At 38.7% G+C, this 20,812-nt stretch overlaps 1 long non-coding RNA gene across 1 annotated transcript; it reads right to left on the bottom strand.

The window, feature by feature from the left end:
* Positions 1–15,501: 15,501 nt before the first annotated feature.
* LOC108893242 (uncharacterized) lies at positions 15,502–16,424 on the bottom strand. Its single transcript, XR_001962627.1, has 3 exons — positions 16,374–16,424; positions 16,067–16,292; positions 15,502–15,540 (listed from the first exon to the last, which is right to left on the bottom strand). It is a non-coding gene; the product is annotated as an uncharacterized LOC108893242 (long non-coding RNA).
* Between the last annotated feature and the right edge of the window lie 4,388 nt (positions 16,425–20,812).

Raw genomic sequence — 20,812 nt, 5'->3', positions numbered from 1 at the left:
ATTTATGTTCACGTTCTTTTACAGAGCATAAATACTTGATGACACAAACTCTGTTTTACATTTGAGGAGGTCACGTCTCCAATAAGACACATCAGATTCAATCAGGGATTCAGGAGGCACTGCCTTCTAAAATATTCAATTCAATTCTATTTTATTTATATAGCACCGAATCACAACAGAAGTCATCTCAAGGCAGTTTTCATATAGAACAGTTCTAGACTATGGTCTTTAGATTATTATAATTACAGAGAGAGACCCAATAGTTCCCACCATGAGCAAGCATTAGGCGACAAGGTGAAATATGTCGCCTGCTAATAACTGCGGTTACAGAGCAGTGCCTATTTTTTTTATTTATTTATTTTAACCTTTCTCTCAGGCATCCCCGGCATCTGCAAACTCTTAACTACCAATTTATGGAAGTTACTGAAGCTGCAATAATAGATACAAATAGAAAAATAGAGGATGATAGTTATTCTCCTCCAAGCTATGGTCAACATAAGCCACTTTCTGTTATGTAATAACAACTTCTGGTGTGAAAAGGCATCACGGCTACTGTTTCATGCCTTGAGGCCACAAACCACGAATATTTGCACTTTGTGTAGCTCCTTTAAATAACAGGTCAACACTTCTGTCTTGTCATATTTAAACAATTCATTCTCACAACAACCACTCAGACTGTGCATTCAGTAGGGAGAGGCTGTGCTTTGGCTTGAACTGTAAAAAGGACAATGTCCCCATCGATTGCACAGTTCTTAACTATCTTGTTACAAACAGAATGATCAGCAGTTGGGAGACAGGTCAGTTTTCCCTGAGAGAGTAAACCAGCCTAGTGTCAGGTTTGTTTATGTTGTTGTAAATCCACTAGGAGTCTCTGCGCATTAGCAGACTGTAGTTGATGTCCAGTGTCACAGTGAGTAACTGTGACCCTCACTTAGATCAGAGGGTGATCTATAATGCCTGGCTTTTTCTGTCACGTGTATGCACAAACACATTCTCTCTCTCTCTCTCTCTCTCTCTCTCTCTCTCTCTCTCTCTCTCTCTCTCTCTCTCTCTCTCTCTCTCTCTCTCTCTCTCTCTCTCTCTCTCTCTCTCTCTCTCTCTCTCTCACACACACACACACACACACACACACACACACACACACACACACACACACACACACACACACACACACACACACATCATCAGCCTCTCTTCCTCTGTGTTTTGTTTCAGATGAAACACTGTTTTTGTCCCACTTTATTTCATCACATTTCTCCTGCAATCCTCCTTAAATTGCTTGCTCACATTTACCACTGTATTCTGTAACTCTGATGTTTCAAAAATATTTTCACATCAAGAAACTTCTAATAGAGATTTTGTCTGAAGAAGGAAGATTTTTCCTATTTGATATTATATTTGATTACATAACTACCTGACTGTTGAAGGTGAAGTAACAGTGATAGAATATTATACCACAGTGTAGTGAGCGAAATACAAGCAAGCCAGACAGAGACATAAACCAAGAGCTTTGATATGGTCCAACACACGCATCTCTTCCCCTTGTTCAAATACCCTTCTCTCTCCCACTTCACTTGAGCCGCCCAATCCCCTCATCCTCTTTTTCCATTATTGTGAATGCAGCACGGCAGAATGAGTTGGAATTGATCCATGAGTCATTCATTCTAATTAGATTCCACAGTTAAACTGGTGAATGTTTTAAATGCAGTATGCAGTCTTTAGGAGATGGCCAGAATTTAATCAGGGTTCCTAATTACAGACTCTTTTTTTTTCAACAGAGACACAGAATGACATTTTCAAGACCTGTCAGTTTTAATTAATTTACATATGTTCTCTCCCTTTTATGTGCTTCTCTAGTCCTCTATCTCCCGCCCCTCCCCCCTCCCTCTTCATGCCGTGGTCAGGTACGACTGAGAAAAACACTGAATTTTAATGGATAAATCAGAAGTGGTCACAGCTGCTGTAGGACCATATTATCATATTATCAGACCTTTTATGAACTCACATAGCTACTGCAGTGACAGTGAATGACTGTATATGTGTTTGGACAGTGTACAATATGCACCAATTTCCAATTTCTTAATCACTGGGAATTTACTCAAAAGTTTGCACCTTAAATTTTGCAATGAAACGGTTGTCTGCATGAAGTGAAAAATAACTCACTGGGGTGAGCCAGGGGTGAAGATTAAGAGGCTGCTTTTTCTCAAGTACTAAACCCAATTACAGTTTCATTTACCTGTCATCTCTGGGAATATAATGGTATTTTATTAAGAAAAAATATGGCAGATGTCTGACTGCTATTGCTGCTGAATATCATTCACTTTTATGCAGAATGAAGACGATGTCTGAGCTGTCTGTGTGTCTGCATTAAATTTCCTGAAAATCTGAGGTTTAGATTCAGGATCAGTGTCACAGGCACAAATTTGACTATTTGATTACTGAATTTCCAAAATGCATTAATTCAAATTTTTATTTGGGTCAGCAATAATGTGGAGGTGGTAATTGACTCTGGTGTTCAATTAGCTTTACACAAAATCATACAAAAGAAGCTCAATACAGAAAGAAAGTACTGTTCCAAGAGAATAGTTTGCCTTTAACTGAGCAGAAGGAGAATGTATCATCTCTTTGAAGATCTTAGTTAAGACTGAATTTGATCAGGACCAGATTGACACAGACACCATTACTAGATGTGTACGTGTGTCCCAGTTTGTTTCTTTGTCTGTGTTATACGTTTATGTAAGCATGATTATAACATGCAGTGGTACGTGTATGAATTGCGCCTGTGGCTGTTAAACAGTATGTTTTTCTAGCAGCTTTTCATGAACAGCTCCAGAACTAATAATGATTCATGCCATAAGAGACCCTCTTCATATTGCACACTTTATATGTAGGGCACATTAAAGTTCAGGAGGTATGAAGTGTTAGTCAGAAAAATACATGTGCATCACAGCCAGCATGAGCAGAGGGTCTCATGCTGAGTGTGAACTAAACCCTGTTGCCAGCTCTTTCATCACCACCTAAACTTGATTTATGTATAGGTGTATGCATCTTCTTGTGTCTGTATGTCTGCTCATTTCTTTTTCCTTTTCAACAGTTTTAATCCACATACTGGCTGTACATCCTCATATTTTTATATATTGTGTTCTTGCTAGTGATGTATTCTAAATGGATTTGAGTGTGGACAGTGAAAACTGTTATTATTGCCAAATTATGTTATCTATCAAAAATCTGCCCAATAGTGTCCTGTTACATGAACCAGATTTGTCTTATAAGCCACAAAACAAAAATAACAAGGTGTTTTACAGGAAGTTAATCACCAATATCCATCAGCCTCCAGATCCAAATTATATTTTCCTGAGACAGAAATCAGAGACAAAAAACTTGCTTGTTATCTTAAAGATCAAATTAGTAGATCTTTTCTAGCAGCTTTAACCAGGTCCATTCTGTACCCATTTTTTCTGTCAGCAGCGGGAGACGTGGTTTATGACTACATGAAAAATGAAACAATATCAACAAGTTCTGAATCATTTTAAAATCTCCAACACCATTTCACTTACTAACCTATCATTTCTAACCCTGTATAAAATTCCTATTATATAATATTCCTTTAATGTCCCTGTGGAAACATATCTGGAAGAGTTTTCTTCCTATTTTTGCAGAAGCCTAGCCCTTGCAGACGACAGAATAATGGAACCAATACTTGAAACAACAACAAAATCTGTAAAACAAATTAGCATCATTTGTATTCTGCACCTGCACAGACTCACCTGTTCACTGATATCAAGCCAAATGAATTATAAAATCAAGCATTTGTGCTAAAGCTTTTCACTCACTGGCAAAAAGAATGAATTCAGTAAAACTAGATTAAAGTTCACCAAAACAACAGAGACAGAGGGAGGCCAGGGGCCCATTCAAGGGGGTAACAGACAGACAACACTCTAGGATCATGGAAATGCTACAATGTCAGAGGGGTAGAGGGAAAAAAGCAAATGCGTAGCCAGCTGAATGATATTAATTCAAGACATCACTTCTTGGATATAGTTGAGAGAGAGAAAAACAGTATTTGTAATTTATGAATACAAAGAGGAAAGCGTGGTGCAATTTAATGGGGGTGTGAGGAGTGTCGGCCCTGGGTCAGCCGCCTCATGAAATCTCCTATTGTTCCCACAAGAAAATCCAGTGCAATTTTGGTGAACCCCTGTTGTTCCACTTACTGTTATTTTGTGGATAAAACATTTTCAACTTTGTTTCATGTTCTCCAAACAAACAGCTAAATTGTGATGGAATTAACTTTGAATATTCATGGTTCAAAAAATAACAAATTATAATACTTTAAACAACCCTCTAACACGTTTTTCCACTTGTAAACAACAAAATCAAAACCCAGTACCTAATTGCAATGCTGTAGCTTAATACTTCCTGAGAGCTGTCCTCCCTCCATGAGCCAGAGAAAGTAATGCATTTGACATTTTCAGCAGCAGTAACAGCAGGTTGTCTCAAGTAAACAAGAGACTGGTAGTTTGATCAGAAACTGCATCACCAGAAAACTTAAAGTAAGAGCCTTTAGGATAAATAGAGATGCTTGATAGTTTGACCAGTGACAGAGATTGTGAGCTGACACCTGGCACAATGCTTGCTCAGTGTGTTTTGGCCTGAATAGGTCTCATGATATCAGTAGTTCATGGGTACAAGACGATTCAGCAGAACATTTTTTCATCCGGTATAATGTTACTGGGAGCTGAGATCTCAGAACATGGTCATCTAATAGAAAGTATGTTAGTATCACTGGCTGAATTAGTCTAAGAATGTTTAGGCTATAGTGTTGTGCAAAAGAAAAAGGTAGATACATCTCACAAATTCCACCAACTGCCTGCTTTTGCAAGTGTAAAAAGAAACTATTCATTGTAATGGATGTTTCAAGAATAAAAATCTTGACAAGGAAGCAAAGCAAGATTTAAAAAAAAAAGTAGTAAGACAATGGGGTGAATGCACAATGATGTATCATTAATGAGGCAGATTTTTGTCCACTGTAATCCATCCTCTAATTTCATCTGACACATTCTGCAGTTAGGGAATTGAAAGCCGCAGTTAAATACTGATGGATACATACCAAATGATGTACAGCTTCTAAGATTAATCACTGAGTAACCTTGCTTCAAGGCTTAATCTGGGATTAAGGTACGATGCTTGCTGGGAGTACGTGACAGCTATGCATAAGTTTCTGAGGCAATATGAGGTAGAAGACATTTTCTAACCACTGTAAAGACGCACACTGCTCAGAAGCTTGTATTTGAGAATTTGTGGACCTGATGAACATAGTTTCAGTTTATCCTGAATAAGATACATATGGGGATTATAGTATATTCCTCCTTAATGTGTTTTAAATGATGTTTTAATGTATTTACTTCCAAGTTTTAACACATTTTAGCAAGTTTAAATGAGCTATTTGTAAGTTTTGCTATAGCTGCATTATCAACATCAGCATTAACAGCCGTGTACCTACCTTCATTCGTTACTCACCAAGAGCTGTCTCCTGTGGGGGGGAGAGTGATGGCAATGTTTTGCTTCTATTTCAATCACTTCTTCTCCTCTGCTAGCCCCAGCCCAGCTCTTATCACTTTCTGATAGCAACTTACTGTTGCGTCCAGTCTGCCCTGAAGAAGTACCGTTGCTCAGAGGACATATTTTATTCTTCTTCCTGTTTTGTAAATGCACAGATTGCTGAAGCTCTTGGTAAGTGACCATCACCATCAATCGCTTTCAGCAAGAAAACTCCAAAAAAGCCCCTTCAAGGTTTATGAAAAACAACAGTTATTCCAAGTTTGGTGTGAGAACTGAAAATGACATTCAGTGTTTTCATTGCTTAAGTTAAACTCAAAGCAATGATTCACCCACAGGTGTTTTCACTTGTTGTTGGGATGATTAGACCTCCCCTGGGGTTGAGGGCGTGTACAGACTACACTTGGGTGATGACTCCCAGTATCTCCTGCACCTGTTAAGACAACAACTTGCACTTGTAATTTATTTGTTTATATATATTTGCAGTTTGATGACTGCCCAATGTCAGCTTTAGAGGATGTCTAATCAGCCAGAATACAAAATTTACATTCAGTGCCCTCCACAGAGTGTTCTCAATATTGTTGTAGTTATGTCCTTAGTTTCAAGTGCAATGAATGAATCTGTTCTAATACAACACCAATAACTTTCACTACGTGCATAGTGGTGCTTTATTATAGGATAAAATCACAAAGGGTAGAAATTTTCACAGATCAAAGCTGTTTTTTTTTTTTTACAGCTGAATGAATTCAATTTGCAAACATAAACTAGTTACCATGCTGAAAGCACCTGATAAATTGGTGTTTGTCCTTAAGGGCAAGAAGTGAGGCTTCAGTGAATTAAAAAGCAAAAACACAATGTAAGTCTCTACAGGGAATATTAGAAGACACTTAGAACTCCTATTAATCTTTTTTTTATATATTTCCACACCAGCTCAGGAATGAATTTTGCAATGTAAAGTAGCCAGACAGCCGAAGATTCACACCTAAATGAATAACGCTGCCCTTGTATCCTTCACCTCTAATTTCTGAGTTGAATAAATTTCCATAAACAACCTGTCGATGTTTTTAGATTTGGTCAGATAATGATAGAAGACGTTTATATATATATTTATATAATGGAAAAGCCAAAACAAACAAACAATGAATATGTGTCTCATGGGACTGGTACTACAAATGTGCATGAACTTTTCAAACACCTCTGATATTAAATTCTGCCTCATGTTTGATGTTACATGAAAGGATATACTGTAGGCTATGCAGTCCTCCAGGAAAAAAAAAAAAAAAAAATCGAACCACGTTGATGATCTATGCCTTAGTGTTGTTAAAGGTTGTAGGGTCAGTGTGAAGTGAGTCATTTTTCATTTTCACTGCTCATGTGTGTGCAGAACCAGTTTCAGTCAGGACCACTATTTGGTCTGTCTATCTGTTTATCTATCCATTTTCCATACCTGCTTATCATGTTTAGGGTCACAGGGGGGCTCAAGCCTATTCCAGTATTCATTTGGTGTGACACTGGGTATTTCAAAGAGGCTGCAAGTCTATCTCAGTCCTCAAAATGTACACATGCATGTTTTAAACAACAGAAAAATATGATAATAGCTTAATAGCTTAACCATTTTGAGAACCTGAGGTAAAAAGAGGATCTCATGTTTTGTCCTGTTTGTTTACATTAGTTGAATCTGTACTATCATACACAGTGTTAGTACTCAGAAAGCATTTCCCATATTTACCACAAACAAATGCATTACTTTCTGTGATAAGTTATCTGTTTTGGTTGATGATTGTGGGTCAAGGTGAGGTCTAGAAATGATTCGTTGGACTGTGTTTTCCATAAATCAATAGTTCACTTTGTCAGGTGAAGCAGAAAGAAATATTCTTTGTTAGACTCAAGTCTGACAACAGGTTGATACTGCTGCATTCAATAAATTGTTTGATGCTGGTGACACACTGTGTTTGTCTATAATAAGGTTTAAAGACCATTTTAATGCCAATAATGAAATTTCTCATCTACATATACTTTTTGTATCAAGTTTGATCAATTACACAATGCTTGCATCACCAGGTTTTCCTTAGAGTCCCTCTACATTGCATAAGACAGGTTTTGTAAATAGCGTCATGGAAAATTGTGTGGTGTGTTTGAGGCCTTTCTTGAGGAGTGAACTTAGTTGGCCTGAGGGAGATTAGACTTTTCCAAATCTCACATGGGCCACATGTTAATATTAGCCAGAGGTGGTAGAGCTGTTGATAAAGCATGACCTGAGGAAGTCCTCGGTGCTTATGGGATTTAAATTACTTCAGAAAAAAACCCAAAAAAAACTGTAGGCTATAAATAAACCCCAGGGGGACCCCTCTCTACGCTCTCACACGCATATTTTTACCCGTAGATACAGGGTAAACTTCCTAGCAGTCTTCACATAGACACACACAGATTTTATATATCCTTTATATTTGAGATTTTGATTAAATTTGAATTGAGATTAAAAAATGTATGTTCTATCTTATTAAGTGCCCTTTGTGAGAGACGTGTGCATAATATTGATTTCTACCCAAGTGAAGGATAAGTTAACCATGAAAGGTCAAGACTTTGTTATAAGATATTCAAAAGTTTTCACTCGTTCAAGCTTATGTCTAAACTTTTGTCAAGGAATGACAATGATACAGCTCTGCAGAACTGTACCATCAGCGAACTTTAATTGCTACCTATACTGGGTATGATTAGATTACTAACCACCAACTGTACTGAATATCATCAAGAATACATTTCCTCCAAGGATTTTTGGACTGTGTGAGCCAATTAAATGGACTGACTGTGAAAGTACAATTGTCTCTCTGAGAGACAACTGCGAGGCAGGTGGCGTCAGGATTGTTTTACCACAGAGAGGAAAATATATTGAAATACCCCGCTGTGCCTCGAAAAACCCAACACCAAACAGTGTTTAAAGAGACACTACTGACAAAACAGATGCAAATAAAATCATTCAGATGTGAAATGCACTAATTAGACTGCAGCAGTTTCCTTGAGGATGATACACACAATTAAAACACAACCACTACCACTGGTTAACTGAACTACCTGAAATTTTCTATTACTCCACTGTCACGAATGCACAATATTTTAAAAAGTATATATCACAAATATGTCTGCTCAATATATGTGTATGCTCAAATCCAAACCCTGGACAATATGAGCCACTCAAGATGTCTTCACAAGGTCTGGAAAAAAACACACCTGGAACAATACTGAAGTTAAAACGCTTAGTGACGTGACATGATCAAAAAGTGTCACTTCATAACACAGCATAACAGCTTTTCACATCTGGCTGACCCACTGTAATTATGGTGGTAGTGTTATCACCAGCCAACCATTTTCAGTTCAGTCTGGTTATGTGATAGCCATTTTGTCCAGACTGTGCCAGTGCTGATTTAGAGGTACTGTGCACAATGAGGCTCAACGCTGACCTACTTCATGAGTGACAATAAAATTAATGTAAGTCCTAGAGATGTAATGAAACCATTCATTTTGTGCCCTCTGTGTTTCAGTCTTTGTCCTTGTTTTCTCCAACATATTTGTATTTACTGCAGTGCCAATGTAATGTCCATGACATTAGATCATCAGATATCTAACCCTAACCCTAACCCTACCCCAGTATTTTTCCTTTTTATGTTCTTGTATAGTAAATTACACATACTGATAGCACCCAGGGCCTCAAGATAATATAGAGCAACTTTAATGTAATATACAAACATGCCATTGTTTTTTCCTTTTGTGCTTATAGCAGCGGATGCATCATCACTGTGCGCACACATAATTTTCCCTATGATGATGCATTATACATCCACTTGTAGCTCAGAATTAGGTAAAATATCTGTCCACGGCTATGTAGTTCAAAGGTCAGAAAGGTGTACCCCACTGGTTGTTATTTTCCTCAGTGGCATTCATAGATGTAAGCAACAAGCAGCACCACCCACTGATATGATAAAATAGTCTGGGAGCCAGGGCTGGTAATAGTAGCCAGTGTGACACTCAGAGCTCAGCTGGCACGTGCTGTGGGGGCTCATCATTTTGTGACATGTGAACTTAACACCTGGAAGGTAAAGGGTAGGGGTGGGTGCAATGCCTGCTGGGCAAAGAGTAGGTCTAGGACTCTTGGAATTTGAAACATAGCCCCAAGGCATCTTACCAATGGCCCCTATTTAAACCAAGAAGCTGTAACTATCCAAGCCTGTGGCATACTAAAGAAATAGTCCAGCCAGGTCTGGTTGGCATGATCAGCTCTGGGCAAAGCAGAGTGTAACAACATTAAACAATCTTTACCTGAAATGGGCAGCAGATGGTCAACAACAGGAAATTAGCTGAACACTTGCCGAGCATGTTATTAGGAACACCTGTACACCTGGTTATTCATGCAATTATCCAATCAACCAATCATGTGGAAGAAGTGCAATGTATAAAATGATGCTGACACTAGTCAGGAGCTTCAGTGAATATTCACATTAAACATCAGAATGGGGAAAAAATGTGATTTCAGTGACTTTGACTGTGGCAAGATTGTTAGTGCCAGACCAGCGGGTTTGAGTCTTTCTGAAACTGCTGATCTCCTGGGATTTTCACACAACAACAAAATCTCTAGAATTTACTCAGAATGGAAAAAACAAAAAACATCCAGTGAGCACCAGTTCTGCAGATGGACACACTTTGTTGATGAGAGGGGTCAGAGGAGAATGGCCAGACTGGTGGAGCTGACAGAGAGGCTACAGTAATTCAGATAACCATTCTTTACAACTGTGGTGAACAAAAGAGCACCTTAGAATGCACAACACGTCCAACCTGGAGGCGGGTGGGCTACAATAGCAGAAGGCCACTTTGGGTTCAACTCCTGTCAGCCAGAAACAAAAATCAGAGGCTGCAGTGGGCACAGGCTCACCAAAACCAGACAGCTGAAGAGTGGAAAAATGTAGCCTGGTCTGGTGAATCTTAAATTTTGCTGAGGCACACAGATGGTAGGGTCAGAATTTGGTGTCAATACCATGAATCCATGGGCCCAGCCTGCTTTGTGTCAGCAGTCCAGGCTAATGGTGGTGGTGGTGTAATGGTGTAGGGAATGTTTTCTTGGCCCTTAATACCAATCAATTATCATTTGAATGCCAGAGCCTATCTGAGTAATGTACCATGTGCATCCCTTTATAGCCACAACATAACCATCTTCTAATGGCTACTCCCGGCAAGATAATGCACCATGTCACAAAGCAAAAGTCTCAAATTTGTTTTGTGAACATGACAGTGAGTTCAGAGTACTTCAGTGGCTTCGTCAGTCACCAGATCTGAACCTAATAGAACACCTTTGGGATGTGATAGAATAAGAGATTTGCAGCATGAATGTGCAGCTGACAAATCTGCAGAAATTATCTGATGCAATCATGTCAGCATGGACCAGAATTTCAAAGGAATGTTTCTGGGTTGAAACTGGTACTTACCTAAGGTTAGGGGACCTTTGTTGTCATGGTTTCACTAACAAACACACAGTTGAGGTTGTGGAACAGTCATGGTTAGAAGAAACAATGTTGATCATTGGTCACGCATGGGAAATAAACAGCAACCTCCTGTATGAGTCCCCTGTGTTTTGTGGACTCATCCATCCTCCTCCTCCTGCTCCTCCTAACACAGACTGTTGTTTGTTATACTATATTGCCTGACTTCCTCCTTTCCTCTCATCGCAATTAATAGGATCACTTGAGATCACCCAACAATGAAACATAACTATAGGTCGTAATATACATGCTTGCAGACAACCTATGGGATGGTTTTGTATTGGAGAGGACAATTTTATGAATTCAGTATGCTTAAAAACACACAAAAACAACTGTATTGCCAATGTGGCTACTGAAGCAAGTGCAGTGGTGGTCACTTGAACCACAACAAAGAAACTAACAAAGTAACTGAGGTGGGGAAAGCTGACTGCTGGGCAGGTAAAGCACTACAGGGTTAGTATTCATGATAATAGCCTTACATACTGTAGCTGGAGGCAGATGATAACAGCAGTCATGGTACAGCACCCCAGTTTCCCTTAGGATTACATCCATATTGGACGATACTGCATCTCAATTTATGTCCAGTAACAATGTTCAGTGTCACCACAGGATGGAAGTAGCATGGACTGTTTGTAGTGAGATGGAAGGTAAGGGTGAGGAAGTTCTGGTGATGGATGGAGCTGTATGGAACATCTGGATAGACTCCAACTACTTTTGAGCAACAATTCAAATGAAAAACTGAAACATCAGTCTTGTTCTAAGTTGGACTAGTAAAGCAAGCTATTGTTGGATGATAAGCAAAATTAATTGAGAAATTCCTGGAAAACTCTGGGCAAGTTGTTTTTCAGTCTGTACCATAAGCACCATCATTTACAATGCCTATTAGGATGATATCATTAGCATTATATCATAGTCAAGGCCACCATAAATCTGTCCAGTCTTAACGAAACCAATACATACAGTACCATATATCATGCAGACAACAATCCGAACTAATGTCCATGCTGAGGAAATCAGTCAAATAAGAACTTGTACTACCTTTAAGAAAAAGGACAACTCTCACACTTCTTGTAATTTACTTGAAGTATAGAAGCACCAAAGTAATCAGAGCTGTGAATATTTTCCATTTTCTGTCTATTCTGCTACTGAACAAAGATCACTTTTTTGCTCTCTTTTTTCATTCCTTGATGATAAGTGGTCTGAAATTAAACATCTGTTTGTTTGAACAAGAGGCCACTGGCATCAATTATAAAGTTTTTTCCCTCTTTTCAGCTACAGTTTTTCCATGCCCCTTGGTGCAAGTACCAGTCTTGGCGCTTTTAATGTCTATTTGACATGCTCTTCACCAACTCTACGCTGAATCCACTCCTTATGGACCCCCCGCTATCACACGCTAGAGGCATTTTTCTTTGCTGCGCGATCACATCCATCTTTGACATAAATGAATGCATTACCATTTTTATCCTTACTTTGGATATTGCTGCAATGCTTTTGAATGTCTGATGGAAGGCTGCTGTTTCTATGTGTAGTCCTTGACCATCCACAGAGTCACTATCACTGGCAATGATTATCAGAAGTTTGGTGTCAAGGCTGCACACACAAGTGTTTCTTTGATTCCTAACTGCAATCAATTCCTAACTGCAATCAATTGACATTACAGACATGAAGAAAATCAAGGTAGCTGAATTATATTACTACAAAAAGAAAAACAGAACCAGCGAGGCAAATAAAAAAGCCAAAATTAAATAATTTATCAAATGCCTTTGGCATGCTTTGGTCTGTAGCCAATAGCGCGCTTACAGCAAGTCTGGCGTCTGATGTCTGTCGATTCATGTTTAGTGTCTGACGAGTTGTTTAATTGCACTGGGGGTGGGGGCACATGAAGAGTATACATCTTGGTTCTACACATACATGCACAAGCGCAAACACTAAAAACATAATCAAAGGTGGTCTCATTTTTCTAACACAAAAAGGAAATATCAAAAAGTTACTTTTGTTAACCTTACAGAACAAGTACACCTGCTGAAAGGGTACATACAGCTCAAATTTTCCTTGGATTTCATTTTTACAGGCTTTGGCTCGTTTTTTTCCCCCTGTAACAAATCTATTGTAAGCAAATTAATTAATGGAAAATCTGGGTACCACACCGCACACCTGATTCTCCCGGAATCTAACACCTGAGTATTTGCCACTGTATTGGAAATTACGTCTAGCTTCTATTTTATTACTGTCAGTTTTATAAGTTTTGTTAAATGCATGGAAAAGGCACCACTGCTAGATGAGATGGAAGAGTAGTCGGTGTTGTGCTCAGGCTGTTAAACAGTAACACTTTGAGAACATGTGGAGCCCACAAACAGGTTCCTTTGCCTGCACTTGCCCTAGTTGTTAATATTTTATTACCACTTGGAGTAGCAGAGGCTGGATGTTCAACAATTTATCCTCTACCTTTAGCTAATTATTTATCCATAATTTGAGTGGACAAATTCAACTGTTTATCCTTTAATTTTAGGTTATTCAACTGTTTAAGTTACCACACTTTTTCCTAACTATATTTTATCTGTTAAAGCATACTACAACAGTTTTCTAAGTAAGCTAATGTTAACTATATTTCAACTGTTTATCCATTAATTTTAACTATTTAAATTGTTTAACACGCTTTTAGCTAATGATTTCAAGTTTTTTTTTTTATCTATTACTTTAACCTGTATTTCAACCACATAGCCATTACCTTTAAGTATATCATCAGACTCAGATTAAAGAATGATTGGATTAATACACCTATGGTATGGAAACCTGAGTAGACAGCTGGAGATCTTATTTCTGTTTTAAATGCTGTACTTCTCAATTAAATAGAATAAAATGTAAGAGCTTGTGAAGTCTGGCAGAAGTATTTTTTAATGTATTATCATGGCAAGAGAACAAAGCACACAGCATATGACTAACAGGATACAAAACACTGTCACAGAAGTGAAACATAAGGTGTAACGGCATGAGTCTGTTTGGGAGAGGAGCCCCAGACAATAAAACAGACTAAAAATGGCCATGAGGAAAAGTTAGCGGAGGACAATGATAATAGTGCTTCCAGACATATACAAGACAACTTACTTTGTAAAGGACTTCAGGAGAGAAAACTGTACAACTGAGAGGCATGAATCTGGATTTGGACTATTTGTCTTTTGATCCATCAGTCATTGAACTGCTATTGTCCTCCGTTACATGGCTTTTTTTTAATATTGGCTGGTGTTCACTTGTGATTTAGTGCAGCCAGGTTTGGTCTTTGCCCAGGCAGTAATGGACTGCCTGTGAAAGGCCTGTCTAATCAGACAGCTGGCCTGACCTCTTTTCTGAATCAGTTAACCAGTCGGACCGCTTTTTTTCCTCTGGCCAACAAGTTAAGCAGCTTGTCCCTTCTCCTCTTGGAGCCAGTCAACCAAACTTGAAACCTCAAGTCTTTTCTGATAGGAAAGCCAATTAGGCAACAGGACACACCTCATTTCTGAACTTGCCAACTGCTTATAGTCAGACCCACCTCTTCTCTGCAGGAGCTAACCAGTGAGAAAACTGAGTCAATGTGATTACTGAGCTGGAACATCATCACATGGGCACCAGATACTTAGAGTCTAGAAATTACTACTAGATATACTAGAAATTACAGTCTCCCATATGGCAAGTTGAGAACATGGCTCAGATTATTCAGGAACCAATCAACATATGGTATTAATACATGGCCAAGAAATAGCCAATAGAGCAACACTTGCTTTTTTCCCCCCATATAGTGAAAAAGAAACAATATCCTACATTGTTCCAACAAGCCCATTTAAAGTGGGCTTGTTTGGATTTCACAAACATATGCTCCATCAGCTCTTTTCTTTGTGTTCAGCAGCCACCAGCATACATACTGGCTATCAACCAGCAGAAGGTTAATCCTTAAAAAAGGAGTCGTGACATGAATATAGAGTACAAGTGGGTGACAGAGGTAATAGAAACTCAACATTACACAGATGCAACCAGTGGATTAGAACTCACTGCTGATAATCCACCTGATTGAGGTGGATGGAAGCACAGTCTTGCTATTGTCGTCCAAAGCAGTTTATTTACTTGATGATCTGAACAGTTTGTGATTCAGGTGGTTCATTGCAACTCTGTGATTATCACTGTGACATTTAACTACCTCTACAATTTTCACACTCTATCCCTCTGTTCAACTTGTATAACTGCCATCCATATTTCCATTTTATCAGAGGAGCAGTAATGAGCAGATCTCAGATTAGTTTTTGGTGTCGTCTTTAATCCTTCCAGTCAGGCAACTGAGACACCTCCTGGACTGCCTCTGCTGAGCAGATTTGGATCAGGAGAGCTGGGACTGCCTGCCAATCAGCACAGCCAGTGTTCAGCATGTGAGGACTGACTCAAATGCATTCAGGAAATCGCCTATTAACCAAACGACATTGATCTGTAAAGCACCATGAAATGCAGTTTTGTTACTCTGCAACCTTATGCCATTTGCAGTTTCATAAACAGTGTGGCAACTTTAGTCATGGTTGAAATTGAAACGCATCAAGAATCTCTTAGTTCAGAGAAATCCACTATCCATTTCACAAGTATTTTCCAATACTGGCTGTGGAGACATCAAGATTGTCTCATACAATAAGTCTACATAAATCTCACTGGCACTCAAAACTTGAAATAGCGTAATTGCTGTTGTTCAAACTTTCTGAATACCTGGCACAAATAGATTATGAGACAGCAGCAATCATGTAGTGAACAGCACTTTAAAAACTAAAATATGGAACAAAATATATGTAGAATGAATGGTGACAGTTATTAAAAAAAAAAAAAAAAAAAGGGGGGGGGGGTCACACACATTATATATATATATATATATATATATATATATATATATATATATATATATATATATATATATATCACAAACAAGTTATCACTGGTTATATTAAGTAGCAGAATATATTACTTACTGTATGAATCAGTCTGGGGTCTGGCTTTTAGCTGGACCCAAACACAGACTTTGAAAGTCTAAAATGGATTTATTGCACAGAAGAATGATGAGGGAATGAAAGGAGCGCTTCAGGCAGCGAACAGATAGGTGAAGATGAGCGACCAAGTCTGGCTGGTGAGGGCAGCAGGAGGGTGAGTGGTTAGAGGCTGAGGTGAGCGTGAGCAGCAGGAGTAGAACGACAAGTCCTGAGCACAAGAGACAACTGTTAGTGAAATCACAAGCATATCAACAGGGCAAGCACATTAAGTGGCCAAGAGCATAGTTACCACAGAGTGAGCTGTAACAACATGGCCATGAGTGGAAGGTGAGCTGGGCTATTTGAGCAGGGGAGTTGATGAGTTGATGGGAAGCAGGTGAGTAAGCTGCGCCCACACACACACACACAAACAAACACACACACACACACAAACACACACACACACACACACACACACACACACACCAAATGAGCCAAATCCCCGTGCAGTTCAACTCTATGGGTGATTATGCAGAAAATATGATATTAATAGCTTTTGTAGTTTTTCTGTTTCAGCACTGTCTGAGAAAATAGAACCACACTGGCTACAGTCATTTGTGGGGTTTGGACTCATCCGCCTGGTTTAGCATCCTCAGACTACTGTCTCTTCTCTGAGATGAAGACAGAGCTCAGTGGTTGCCATTTTTGTCAATGATGATGTCGTCATTGCTGCTGTGGATCATTTTCTCAGACAGTGGTGACTGCACATGTGAGAGCATGCAGTCTGCAGCTCATCTCTTTCCACCTTAGGCCACAAAGTTATTAGTCATTCCTCATATATTCTATACATCACTCTTTCCATTCAACAGCTCTTACTTCTTGTATATACTATATAATGGATACTCTGCAACCAGTTAATTTATTGACCATTAAATTATCCACTGCTGCAGCAGTAATGTTATCACTTACGAGCTGAATGAAATGAGGCTGCTGGGTCAGATTTACACATAAATTCTTCTCTTTATGTCCACAGTGAGAATGAACAGTTACAGAGAAAGAGAAAAAAAGAAAGACACACACAGAAAGAACAAACATGAGGAGATATAAATGACTCCAGAACCAGTTTTCAACATTGGTAAAAATAATTTCAGAAGCATCTGTGGAATTTAAGACTACTAAAATGAAGTAATGTGGCTTTTTTATTGACATTTTTGACATAACAAGAGTTTAAAAATTCCTCAGGCGAAAAAAAAAAAAAAAGATGTTCAATGTGAGCAGCGTAAGCCGATGAACAGAACTAAGTCGTGTATGTGCATCAGCTCTGAAGAGCCTCATAGAAATACTAAATGATCCTCAGACTCCATCTTGATGTTCAATCTGAAAAGGGCACAGGGGACAAAAGGGCAGGGTGTAAATTAAAGCCTGCTCAACCAATTATGTGCTCACTGCCTACTTCTATTTAAGATAAAGTTAATCATCTGTGTTTAAAATACATAAACTCTCCTTATTGAGTTCACTGGTAAGAGAACACCTATCTATACCTCACATACTAATCACTTCCCAGATAGATACATTAATATGCATTTCACATATTGGCAAATACATTATAACTGACTCATATCGGCGTATTTGTTAAAAACATACTGTAGCTTGCTAATATGGGCTGCTCCTAGGGATTTGACATTTTATCTTTTTCAATTACAGTGATACATTCTGTATAGCCTCTAAAAGTCTATGCAGTGATGCATAATTGATTAAGAGCTTCCAGTCCAAATGTTAAGACATAGGTACCCACAGTTACTGGAGATTACATCAAGCTACAGTGAGTTTTTATGTGTGTACATAAAAATTTTGTTCAAGCACCCCTGTCAAGTCTCTACTTACAGCTTCACAAATGCTATTTTCAGCAACACACCGAGCGAGTTGTAGCTTTTTACCTACTAAATTAATTCAACTCCAAATACATCCTTGTGACCTTAGAATGAATCATGTAGAGTACAGAAGGCAGAAATTACTTCCTTTATTTTGGGAAAACTCCTTTCAGAAGCAGAAGAGGAGAGTTTAGGGCTGGAGAGGTGAGGAGGAGGTGACTCAGGGGGAGGGGGGAATAAAGTGATTGTTGAAGAGAAACATTTTTTTCTTACTGCAGATGCACAAATGCTGGAAATCACAGAAACAAGCCTGTATGTGGGAAGAAAAGATGGAAATTTTGGGAACAAAATCTGGTGCAGTGAATGTATATTGCTTTAACTGACTGTGTAGTGCACTGAAAATATGCGTGAGAGGTACAAGAGTATATTTATGGTTGTGATTTGGCCAATAATTTGTCTATGAAATGTGAACAATAATTGTAAAAACAGTGTTTTGTTTTCATACACAGCACCTATTCAACAATTTTCTAAACCACTTGTCCTTTTCCTGTTCAGGGCCACACGAGGCCGAGGCCTTTCACAATTGGGCAAGGGTTTATCCAGCCTCTCAGCCATTGTGTTTGTGTGTGGTTTTCCAGTCTATCACAGAGAAACACATTCACACTGACAATCACACCTACAATTTAGAGTTCCCATTTCACCTGACCTATATGTCAGTGGACTGTGAGGGGGAAATGGTGCATCTGGTGGAAACCCACACAGTCACAATGGAGGTATGCAAACAGCTTTAATCACTCTGCCACCATACATACTATAACATAAGCATGAGAAGAGAGAGAGTGTGAAAAGATGGATACGAATGACTGTATTCTGACCTTAAGTTGAACTGTCCAGCAATAACACTGGTTTGAGGATGACATTGGATGGCAGCTGTGACTTTGAGCATTATGCTGTGACAGAACAGACTGAAAAGAAAATGAAAATCCGAATACATACCGAACACTCAGACAGATACCGAGGAGGAGCATGATAGTTTGGCTGCTTTACATTTTTGGCTCGCTTAGGACTGTTGATTTTGATACACAGAGGAGGCTGGTGTCTGCAACATCTGTTGTCATGACAACCACAGGGCAACACTGGAGGTCTCAGCAGCTATCAACTGCAGTCTTCACCTCTGGTCCTCAGCAAAGTGCAAACACCTGACTCCTGTTGCAACTAGTGTACTCCTGCCACTTGCAAAGCACAGTAACTGATAGTGATAGTGTTTGAAGTGGAGCAGAGATGTGACTGTGATTGCTTCTCTTGAACATCAGAAGAGGAGCTTGTTGGCAGCGGGACAAAAGCTGTAATCTGAGGGAAGTCCAGAGTCAATAGTTTTGGATGTGTGTTTTCTATTGGCCAAGTCTGGCTCTAGGGAAATATTTTAACTTTCCAGTAATTATAGTAATCTTTTGCTGGTGTAAAGAGGTGTAAGGTTATAACTCTTAAAGTATTTGAACTTTTGCAGCTCACTTTTCATTGTTAGAGCCCAGACCTTTTCACCTTCAACAAGCTGCGAGTCACTGTTGAGTTAGTCATTTCAAACTCATGTTGTGTGGCTTCAGACACACACACTTCACTTTGAATTCTAGCAGAGGCCTTAAAATTTCCAAAAATACAAACTATGTTAGACTGAAAGCCGGGGAAATATGTACACATTTCCATTTGATCGAATGGTGCAGCCATGAAAAACATGCAGTCTCAGGTTTGAATATTTCGCTCGGTGTAAACAACATACAGCTTCAATGAAGAGCTGGAACAAGCTGATACAAAACAAATATTGTCAGACAGTGTGGAACAACCCTGAAGCAATAAAATGAGAAAACTGGATACAGAATACGGTTTTTAAACCTATAGTATCAGTTTAAGCATAAATATATTTTTATACAAAATACCACGAGCCCTTTGATCCCATTCCTCTCTAAAAGCCTGCTGAGCCCTGCTCAGCAGGGAAGTATCTGGCATGTTATCTCTGCCTTAAATGTGAAAGGGTCCATGTGTCAAAGGGGCACTCTGGTTTAGAGCACATGCTTTCTAACTCTTAGAATTGGGGCATTTTCTCCCCATCTCACTGTACATAACTGGCGTCTCTGATACAAATCACTTCCTAAGAAAAGAACCTTCAATTAAAAATCAAAGTTTATACAATATGTTTGACCATGATACATTAAGTAAATCAATATAATTTCATAAAAGAGTACCCTCTAATCTCTGCTTTAAGTGAAATGAAATTGTGTGATATTGTTTGTATGTGAAATAAATACATGGATTAACAAAGTTAATCTAACGCATGGATTATTTTGTTAATCCATGCGTTAGATGCAATTAGATCCCACATTAAATGGTTATCAGAATTATTAAAGGCAAACACCACCAGTCAGTTACGCCTTAATTGAGGCATCAACTAGAAATATGAGTGTAGACTGTGGATTTATTGAACTTGTGATATTCACTTCCATGTGGTGGACACTTGCCAAAACATATTGCAGCCGGAGGAGGAAGCTTTTTCAGGTGGAGTGTAATTACAGCTTGATATTTAGTTGAAGAATGGCATATGGCACTAATATTTAGTGGATTAACATTATGCTTACTATGCTTGAAAACCTTATTAATCACCTTGACATCAGCTGACCTCTTCATCTGTTGAGACCATAAGAGTAAAGTGGAAATATTCACTTAAATAAACCCCTAGTTTTAAATTTGTTATTGTACAGTTTCCCAGAAACTGCAATTTTATACTTTTATCAAAATCTTTTTCATGTGTTTTATGAGAAAATAGTCGCTTGTACAATTTATGCTCTTGCGACTGATTGTCCTTTCCCTCTAACATCCCATTACA

The sequence above is a fragment of the Lates calcarifer genome, linkage group LG20 (assembly GCF_001640805.2).
Source record: "Lates calcarifer isolate ASB-BC8 linkage group LG20, TLL_Latcal_v3, whole genome shotgun sequence".
Classification (NCBI taxonomy): domain Eukaryota; kingdom Metazoa; phylum Chordata; class Actinopteri; family Centropomidae; genus Lates; species Lates calcarifer.
This window is presented reverse-complemented; position numbering and strand designations above follow the sequence as displayed.